Below are 9573 nucleotides of genomic sequence, written 5' to 3' on the forward strand. Positions count from 1 at the left end.
TATAGTACTTTACTTTCAAAAAATCAAGTATTGGGTAATTTTTTTTTTCACTCTTTTTTCTTTCGTAAATTTTATATTATCAAGTGGATAATAAATATTTAAAATAGTAATTAGTATTTAGATTACGTACTGCGAAGTGATTTATCTTTTCTTTTTCTTTTTCTTTTTGTATGGTACTTTATTTTCAAAAAATCAAGTATTGGGTAAAATTTCTTTTCACCTTTTTTTTTTTTTTTTAAATTTGATATTATTAAGTGGATTATAAATATTTAAGATAGAAATAAGTATTTAGATTGTGAACTATAAAGTGATTTATCTTTTTATTTCTTTCTTTTTGTATGGCACTTTATTTTCAAGAAATCAAGTACTTGGTAAAAAAAAAAATTTCACTTTTTTTTTTCTTTTGTAAATTTTATATTATTAAATGGATTATAAATATTTAAGATAGTCATTAGTATTTAGAGTGTGAACTATGAAGTGATTTATCTTTATATTTTTTTTCTTTTTATTTTTGTATAGTACTTTATTTTCACGAAATCAAGTATTAAGTATTTTTTTTACTCTTTTTTTCTTTTGTAAATTTTATATTACTAAGTGGATTATAAATATTTAAAATAGCAATTAGTATTTAGAGTATGGATTGTGAAGTGATTTTTTTTTTCTTTTTTATGGTACTTTATTTTCAAGAAATCAAGTACTGGATAAATTTTTTTTCACTTTTTTTGTTGTAAATTTTATATTATTAAGTGGATTATAAATATTTAAGATAGAAATAAGTATTTAGACTGTGAACTGTAAAGTGATTTATCTTTTTCTTTCTTTCTTTTTTTATGGTACTTTATTTCCAAGAAATCAAGTACTAGGTAAAAAAAATTCATTTTTTTTTTCTTTTGTAAATTTTATATTATTAAGTGGATTTTAAATATTTAAGATAGTAATTAGTATTTAGAGTGTGGACTATGAAGTGATTTATCTTTATTTTTTTTTCTTTTTCTTTTTGTATGGTACTTTACTTTTAAGAAATCAAGTATTGGACAAAATTTTTTTTTTTCATTTTTTTTCTTTTGTAAATTTTATATTATTAAATAAATTATAAATATTTAAGATAGTAATTAGTATTTAAAGTGTAGACTATGAAGTGATTTATCTTTATATTTTTATCTTTTTATTTTTGTATGGTACTTTACTTTTAAGAAATCAAGTACTGAACAATTTATTTTTTTTCATTTGTAAATTTTATATTATTAAATGAATTATAAATATTTAAGATAGTAATTAGTATTTAGAGTGTGGAATGTGGAATGATTTATCTTTATCCTTTTTTTTTTTCTTTTTCTTTTTGTATGGTACTTTATTTTCAAGAAATCAAGTATTACGTAATTGTTTTTTTTTTGTTTTTTTTCTTTTCTAAATTTTATATTATTAAGTGGATTATTAATATTTAAGTCATTTTTTAAATCGTAAGGGTTTTTCAGTCACTTTCTAGGTTACAAGGTCATTTTAGTCATTTTTTTGGTTTCAAAATTATTTCAATCAATTTCTAAGTTTCAAGGTCATGTGGTCATTTTTTTTGTCCTAGGGGTATTTTGGTCAAGTTCCATGATGTCCAGGAGAAATTACATATGTTTATACATTAGAAAGACAAAGAGGCAAAGAATTTGTGTTAAGCAAGAGGTAACTATGGTATGAGATGGACTGATTTCAAAGTTATTAACTTAAAATGATTATTGTATCAAAAAAAAACTTAAAATGATAATTCATGTGTAGGATTTTACAAACGAGGTAGACCGTTTACTATCCTTTAATTGCACAATACATATAGGATATCAAAATGGTCCATGGTCCAATGCCGCGCTATTTTCAGTTTAGTTTTTTTCCTTTTTACTTGAATATTTTCGGTTTAGTTAAAATATTTGCAAATTATTATGTTTTACCTGAATAAAAAAAAATGCAATTTATAAACAATTATTGGTTTATATTGCAATATTCATGTAATATTTACGTTAAAAATTAAGCAAATGTACACATTTACATAAAGTGTATAATATTGTTTACATTTGCATAAAAGTGTATGATTTTATATACATTTGTTTAGTCTATAATGTAAATCTTTTATGAATAGTATAATGTAAGCTAATAATTTTTCTTTATAATAATGATAAAAATGAGAATGTAAAATAAAGAAAAAAAATTAGCGCCCATATATATTGGGCATATATGTTAGCTAGGTAAAGTGGTACCTCCCCTTACAATGAGGGCATATCCATGGGCTTGCTAGTTCAAGCCCTAGAGGGGTGGGATTTAGGTATTAGTTTTTCTAAAATAGATCCAAAAAAGAAAGAAAAGAAAAAAAGCAAATAGTTGTGGAAAGGTGGCATAGATTATTTAACCTCTGAAGAGCAATGGGCCATCGAGTAGCTACCCACACCACTTATGTCACCTTCTCCGCCATTACTTTTGCGGACCAATCTGATTACCGGCGGCTGCATAGCCTTCATAGTAGTAGCTGATATAGATATCCAAGAGTATTGTTTCTTAAAGGAAGATATGGGCCATATGGCTGAGTATTTATTAAGTCACTGTCAAATTGACACCAACAGTTAACGCTTGTATCATACTATCATGAAAGGAATTGGAATTGACTTGCAATTTTGAGCACTTGTTATTTTAGGCTCCATAAATCATGTTAATAATTCAAAATGAAACTTAATTAGATGAGAATTTGACTAAATTAGATATGTCACGAACGAAGATACAGACTTAAAAGGGAAGTTAACTTTTCAAATGACAATTTGCATTAGGAAAATTTCTATTTCGGTATGAAAAAAAAAAAATGGAATTAGCATAGACGAATACAAATCCTCAGTACTATTTTTTGTGTTCCATTTTATATTCCATCAATTAAAACTTGCCATGTAGTTGTTTAATTTTCCTTATAAAATAGCCAAAGTTTAAAATGGAAAAAATAAACACATGATAAGTTGTGGTAGATGAAACATAAAATGAAAAACAAAATGTGGTATAGAGGATATGTATTCAGCATAAACAATTACTTCTATGTTGACAAGTTTAAATTCTTAAAAAATATTTAGATTGCTTGATTTTCTCATATTAACTAAAGAATTTATGTTTGACTTACATGTTGGCATCTAGTTTAGCAAAATTCCTAATTTATCTTGTCATGGATGATCAAGTTCAAAATGGAATTCAAATTTGGAGTTCAGGTTTAATGGAGGAAACATGCCTCAAAAGGAAATTTTAATTTTCAAAATGTTTCTATTAGAAATAATTCTTTTGTAAACATTATATTAGGAATATAAGAATTAATATAGTATCATACTTTTAGGCATGCCTCTTCCCAAGCTCTCAAAAGCCAGTCCTATACGGCTATGCCCAGACACCGAAATGAAATTAACTATATGTCAACAAGAACAAGAAGAGCCTATTTTTTCTTTAATTTTGTTTTCTCTTTTTAAAAATAAAAAACTGTATATTATAAATTCATTTTTCAAAGGTAATTCTTTCTTTCGTATTTTTAATTCTTTAAAAGTTTTGTATACAGATTAGGCAAAAGGCATCTGTATATATTAATGTATTATACCAAAAAGAAAAGAACAAAAATGAAGAAACATTGGTTATGTTGGGTAACCCATTTAGCATTGGATGGCCCAAATAGTCTATAGAGCACCTACAATAAACTAGAGCATTGGATGGGACTTGAGAGAGTCTTCTGGTCATCGATTACAGCAAACTATTAATTGCATTCTACACTCTACTGTACAGTGGTTTATCTTTTTTTGTTTAGTATGGTACTTTAATTTCAAGAAATTAAGTTTTGGGTAATTTTTTTTATTCTTTTTTTTGGAAATTTTATATTATTAATGAGATTATAAATATTTAAGATAGTAATTAGTATTTAGAGTGTGGACCGTGAAATGATTTTTTTTTTTTCATTTTTTTTTTGTATGGTACTTTATTTTTAAGAAATTAAATACTGGGTAATTTTTTTTTTTCACTTTTTTTCATTTTGTAAATTTTATATTATTAAGTAGATTATAAATATTTAAGATAGAAATAAGTATTTAGATTGTGGATAGTTGAGTGATTTATCTTCTTTTTTTTTTTTTGGGTATGGTACTTTATTTTCAAGAAATCAAGTATTAGGTAAATTTTTTTTTTACTTTTTTTTTTCTTTTGTAAATTTTATATTATTAAGTGGATTATAAATATTTAAGATACTAATTAGTATTTAGAGTGTGGACTGTGAAGTGATTTATCTTTATATTTTTTTTCTTTTTTTCTTTGCATGGTACTTTACTTTCAAGAAATCAAGTACTTGGTAATTTTTTTTTTTCATTTTTAAATTTATATTATTAAATGAATTATAAATATTTAAGATAGTAATTAGTATTTAAAGTGTGAACTGTGGAGTGATTTATCTTTATCTTTTTTTTTTTTTTTTTGTTACTTTACTTTTAAGAAATCAAGTATTGAGTAATTTTTTTCACTTTTTTTTTTTCTTTTGTAAATTTTATATTATTAAGTGGATTATAAATATTTAATTGATTTTTTAGGTTCTAAGAGTATTTCAGTCACTTTTTAGTTTACGAGATCATTTTAGTTTTTTTTTTTTTTTTTTTTTGGTTTTAAGGTCATTTCGGTCAATTTCTTAGTTTCAAGGTCATGTGGCCAATTTTTTTCCTAGGGGTATTTTGGTCAAGTTTATCGATGTCTAGGAGAAATTACATATGTTTATACATTAGAAAGACAAAGAGGCAAAGAATTTGTGTTAAGCAAGAAGTAACTATGGTATGAGATGGACTGATTTCAAAGTTATTAACTTAAAATGATTAATAATGTGTTAAGGATTTTACAGACGAGGCAGATAGTGGATGACTGGATTTTTCAGATCATAAGGGGTTATTAAGCGTTGTTGTGAATAATGTCAAAATTTTTTATGGAGTTTCTGGATAGATGGACACAAAAAAAAAAAAAAAAAAAAATGGAGCACTAGGTCCCTAATTAAAAAACAAGATTGCCATTAACCCTTCATTTCTCATGTATTATCAATAAGTTAGCATATTAGAGGTTCAAGTGATAACCCAATGATAATAGCATGCTTTGTATTACCTCAAATATGTGTTTCAAGTTTAAATCTCACCTCCCCTCTCTCACTATCTTCCTATCTTTAATTAAAAAAAAAAAAAATATATATATATATATATATATATATATATATAAAAAGTTAGGAAAGTAGAAAGACTAAAAAAGAAGCATATTTTCTGATTTTCAATAAGTTGATGTATTTTTTTTTTTTTTTTTTAATGAACTAAAAAAATGGTAGAAGGTGGGGGGCCAAAGTGATTTCCCTACTTGGACGTTATCATAGAAACATCCTACCCTTTGATGTAGACCATTTACTATCCTCTAATTGCACAATACGTATAGAATATGAAAATTTTCCATGATCCAATGCCACACTATTTTCAGTTTAGTTTTTTTTTTCCTTTTTTAATTGAATATTTTCGGTTTAGTTAAAATATTTGGTAATTATTACGTTTTACCTAACTAAAAAAATAATGCAATTTATAATGGACAATTATTGGTTAACATTGTTCTATTCATGTAAGATTTATATTATAGATTAAACAAATATACACATTTACATAAAGTGTATAATATTGTTCACATTTGCACAAAAGTGTATGATATTGTACATATTTGTTTAGTCTATAATGTAAATTTTATATGAATAGTACAATGTAAGCTAATAATTTTTCTTTATAATAATGAAAAAAAAATGAGAATGTAAATTAAAGGAAAAAAAATTATCGCTCATATATGTTGTGCATATATGTTTGGCAAAGTGGAATCTCCCCTTACAATGAGAGCATATCCATGGGCTTGCTAGTTCGAGCCCTAGAAGGGTGGGATTTAGGTATTAGGTTTTCTAAAATAGATCCAAAAAAGAAAGAAAAGAAAAAAAGCAAATAGTTGTGCAAAGGTGGCATAGATTATTTAACCTCTGAAGTGCAATGGGCCATCGAGTAGCTACCCACACGACTTATGTCATCTTCTCCGCCATTACTTATGCGGTCCAATCTGATTACCGGCAGCTACATACCCTGCATAGTAGTAGCTGATATAGATATCCAAGAGTATTGTTTCTTAAAGGAAGATATAGGCCATATGGCTTGAGTATTTATAGAGTTATTGTCAAAGTGATACTAAGAGTGTTAATGTTCGACCCAACCCGCGAACACGACATGGCTTTTTGCGGGTTAGGCTTAGGCTTAGGCTTTAGCGGGTTAGGATCATAAACGAGTTAACCTAAAAGCTACATGATAAGAAATGTGTCATAACTCATAAGCGGGTCAACCCATGTCATTCGCAATAGACATGTTTAACACGCCTATTTATTTGTGTTAACCCGAAATGACCCATTTAACACAACCTTTTTAACTAATATAACAAATAAGTATTCATTTTATTTTAAATTTGTCAAATACCTTTTATATCCAACCTATATTTTAAATTTAAAAAGAAAAGTGAGTAATTACAAAAACTTACAAGAGATATAATTGGAAATTAAAACTTTACAGACCTTGTGGATATTATATTTTTGTTGAACTATTTTATTTTGAATTTGGGATAAAGTGTATGCACTTCTTTTGAGGTGTAAAAAACTTATTTGTAGATAGATATTATATTTTTGTTGAATTATATTATTTTAAATGTGGATTGAGAACTTGAAATGTATGCACTATGCACTACTTCTGGGATGTAAAAAAAAAAAAAAAAAGAGAAGATGGATGTTATATTTAATATTATACAAGTTGAAATGAGTTGTGTTACATTCGTGTCAATCCAACACGATCCATTCATTAAGTATGTTAAGTAGGTTGGGTTAGGTCAACCCGCCTTATTAATAGATCAAGTTAGGATTGAAAGATCATGACACGATTATTAAATGAGTTGGGTTTGGGTTGAGCCAATTAGTTTTTTTTTTTTTTTTTCTTTTTCTTTTTCTTTTTCTTTTTCTTTTTGCATTCTGCACTCTACTGTGAGGGCCATTCTCCTTCTCTTTCGCAAACTTCCAAATAGTATCTTCAGCCAATGTAAGTAGAAATATGGAAACAATATAGGCTATGCTTCACAAGGCGATGACCACGTCAATGGGTAATCATTAGAACTATAAAACTTTAGTTAGCTAGCATGTATCATGCTAAATATTCAAAGACCCACTTGACTCAGTTGTAGAAAAGTTTGAATGCCATAAAGAAGGCATATAGGAACTGAGCTCATCACCTTAATTTCTGTATAGAAGTCTCAGAATTGCCAACAATTGCACTTTTTTTTTTTTTTTGATAAACGCCAACAATTGCACTTGATTCTGAAGAATGCATTGAAGGATTCCTAGAGTAAAATGGTTCAAACGCCTGAGTTTCATGATTGCCAGCTATTGGTTGAAAATGATTATGAAAGTTACTAGCTCCATGATTGAAAGCCATTGCTCGAGGCTGATTAGGGAGCCTACTAGCCATATGAGCAGGTGGAGGTGTTCCATGATTGCCGGTCATTACTCGAGATTGATTAGGAGTTCCGTAATTGCTAGACATTGCTTGATTTTGATTAGAGAACATATAAGCATTAGCAAGAGCATGAGCATGTGCATTTTGGTGGAAGGACTGATTTATATGACGCTGAAATTTCATTGGTGTTGGATCAACATTTGTCATTGGCTCATCCATATCATTAGCACGTGAAGATTTGGTATAAGCTTTCGAGTATTATTAGCCTTTTTTAATTTGCTCTCATTTTTCTCATAAATTTTACACAAAACCCACTTATCCAACTGGAAGACACAAAGTTCAATAATAGTTAGATTTACAATAGATAACAACAATGATGATTGGAAAATTTTTTTTTTTTTTCAGAAATTCATATAACATTTAAATAATATAAAAGCTAAAACAAAATGATAAAATCTACTTACCCTCGTGTCATTCTCACTACTTCTAGTTAGAGGAGGATGATTAATTTTTTATTCGTACATGAGCCAATTGGTCTTGTCACGACTAGGAGCTTCATTATTATTATTATTTTTATTATTATTATTATTATTATTATTTTTCTTTTTGTATGGTACTTTATTTTCAAAAAATCAAATTTGTGTATTTTTGTTCACTTTTTTTTTCTTTTGTAAATTTTATATTACTAAGTGGATTATAAATATTTAAAATATTAATTAGTATTTAGATTATGAATTGTGGAGTGATTTATCATTTTTTCTTTTTGTATGATACTTTAACTTTTAGAAATTAAGTACTAGGTAAAAATTTTTTTTTCACTTTTTTTGCAAATTTTATATTATTAAGTGGATTATAAATATTTAAGATAGTAATTAGTATTTAGAGTGTGCAATGTAGAGTGATTTATCTTTATCCTTTTTTTTTCTTTTTCTTTTTGTATGGTACTTTATTTTCAAAAATCAAGTACTAGGTAAATTTTTTTTTTCACTTTTTTTTTCTTTTGTAAATTTTATATTATTAAGTAGATTATAAATATTTAAGATAGTAATTAGTATTTAGATTGTGAACTGTGAAGTGATTTAACCTTTTTTTTTTTTGTATGGTACTTTACTTTCAAGAAATCAAGTATTGGGTAAAAAAATTTTCACTTTTTTTATTTTTTTTTGTAAATTTTATATTATTAAGTGGATTATAATATTTAAGATAGTAATTAGTATTTAAATTGTGGACTGTGGAGTGATTTAACTTTTTTTTTTTGTATGGTACTTTACTTTCAAGAAATCAAGTATTGGGTAAATTTTTTTTTCACTTTTTTTTTCTTTTGTAAATTTTATATTATTAAGTGGATTATAAATATTTAAGATAGTAATTAGTATTTAGATTGTGGACTATGGAGTAATTTTTCTTTTTTCTTTTTCTTTTTCTTTTTGTATAGTACTTTACTTTCATGAAATCAAGTACTAGGTAAATTTTTTTTTTTCACTTTTTTTTCTTTTATAAATTTTATATTATTAAGTGGATTATAAATATTTAAAATAGTAATTAGTATTTAGAGTGTGGACTGCAAAGTAAATTTTCTTTTTATATGGTACTTTATTTTCAAGAAATCAAGTACTGGGTATTTTTTTTTTCACTTTTTTTTTTTAATTTTGTAAATTTTATATTATTAAGTGGCTTATAAATATTTAAGATAGTAATTAGTATTTAGATTGTGGACTGTAGAGTGATTTATTTATTTTTTTCTTTTTGTATGGTACCTTATTGTCAAGAAATCAAATACTGGGTAAATTTTTTTTCACTTTTTTTTTTCTTTTATAAATTTTATATTATTAAATGGATTATATATATTTAAGATAGTAATTAGTATTTAGAGTATGGACTGTGGAGTAATTTATCTTTATTTTTTTTCTTTTTATTTTTGTATGGTGCTTTAGTTTCAAGAAATCAAGTACTTTTTTTTTTTTTGTTACCACCAAACAAATCATATCCAGGTGAGCCTTGTAAAGCATACTGTCGCCATGTCTGCCAATCCCTGAACTTC

This window comes from Quercus lobata, chromosome 1 (assembly GCF_001633185.2).
Source record: "Quercus lobata isolate SW786 chromosome 1, ValleyOak3.0 Primary Assembly, whole genome shotgun sequence".
Taxonomy (NCBI): Eukaryota; Viridiplantae; Streptophyta; class Magnoliopsida; order Fagales; family Fagaceae; genus Quercus; species Quercus lobata.